The following is a 1,757-nucleotide window of genomic DNA, read 5'->3' on the forward strand; positions in this document are numbered from 1 at the left end:
ACACTCTCTCGCACCCTCTCTCTCTCCCCCTCCCCCTCTCTCTCCCCATCCCTCTTTCTATCTCGCACCCTCCCTCTCTCGCTCGCCCCATTCCCTCTCTCTCTCGCACCCCCTCCCTCTCTCTCGATCCCCCTCTCTTGCCCCCCTCTCTGTCTCGTCCCCTCCCGCTCTCTCTCTCTCCTCTCCCTCTCTCTCTCACCCTCTCTCTCTCTCTCTCTCACCCTCTCACTTTCTCTCTCACCCCAGACTCTCTCGCCTCCCCTCTCTCGATCCCTTTCCCCTCTCGCTGTCGACCCCCTCCCCCTCTCTGTCTCGACGCCCTCCCTCTCTCTCTCTCTCGACCCCTTCCTCTCTCTCTCTCGCCTGCCCCCTCTCTTTCTTGCCCCGCTCGCTCTCTCTCGACCACCTCCCTCTCTCTCTCGCCCCCCTCCATCTCTCTCTCACCCCCTCCCTCACTCTCGCACTCCTTTTCTCTCCCACCCTCCCCCTCCCCTATCTCTCTTTCGCCCCCTCTCTCTCGTCACCTTTGCTAACTCTCTCTCACCCCCTCACACTCTCTCTCACCCCTCTCTTAATCTCTCTCGCCCCCCTCCCTCTCTCTTTCGCCCCCTCCCTCCCTCACTCTCTCTCTCACCCCCTCCCTGTCTCTCTCGCCCCCATTTCTCTTTCTCTCTCGCCCCCTCCCTCTCTCTCTCTTGCCACCTCTCCCTCTCTCCCGCCTAGCTTTCTCTTTCTTGAATATTGCCTCCATCTCTCTCTCTTGCCACCCTCGCCTTCTCTCTCGCCCCCACTCTCTCTCTCGCCCCCTCCCACTCTCTCTCGCCACCCCTCACTCTCTCTCTTGACCATCACTCTCGCTTGCCCCCTTCCTCTCTCTCTCACCCCTCCCTCTCTCGCCCACTCCCTCTCTCTCACACGCCCTCTCCATCTCTCTCGCCCCTCCCTCTCTCTCTCAGCCGCCCTCCCTCTCTCTTGCCCCCTCCCTTTGTCTCTCTCGCCCCCCTTCTCTCTCGCCCCCCACCCTCTCTCTCTCTCGCCCCCCTCCCTCTCTCTCCCCTTCCCTCTCTCTATCTCGCAACCCTCCCTCTCTCTCTCGCCCCATTCACTCTCTCTCTCTCTCTCGCCCACTCCCTCTCTCTCTCTTGCCAACCCCCTCTCTCACTCACCTCTCTCTCACCCCCACCCCCTCTCTCTCATTTCATCCATCTCTCTCTCTCTCGACCCCTCCCTCTCTCTCACTCTCTCTCTCTCTTCCTTGTCCTCTCTCTCTTGCCCCCTCCGATTGTCTCTCGCCCCCTCCCTCTCTCTCTCACCATCTCCCTCTTTCTCGCTCTCGCCTTCTCCCTCTCACTGTTGCCCCTTCCCTCTCTCTCGCTCATCCCCTCCCTTTCTCTCTCTAGTCCACACCTCTCCCTCTATCTCACCCACATCTCTCTTGCACCCCTCACCCCCCTCGCTCGCTCTCTCGCCACCCTCCATCTCTCGTTCCCCTCCCTCTCTCCCTCTCACCCCCTCCCTCTCTCTCTCTCTCTCTCTCGCCCATCCCTCTCTCTCTCGTCCCTCTCTCTCTCCTTCGCCCCTACCCTCTCTCTAGCCCCCTACACTCCTTCTCTCTCTCTCGTACCCTCCCCCTCTCTCTCTCGTCCGCCTCCCCTCTCTCTCCCTTTCTCGTCCCCTCTCTCTCTCTTTCTCGCCCCACTTCCATTCTCTCTCGCCCCTCCTTATCTCTCACTCCCGACTCTCTCTTGGCCCTCCCT

This window comes from Chiloscyllium punctatum, unplaced genomic scaffold (assembly GCF_047496795.1).
Source record: "Chiloscyllium punctatum isolate Juve2018m unplaced genomic scaffold, sChiPun1.3 scaffold_339, whole genome shotgun sequence".
Lineage (NCBI taxonomy): Eukaryota > Metazoa > Chordata > Chondrichthyes > Orectolobiformes > Hemiscylliidae > Chiloscyllium > Chiloscyllium punctatum.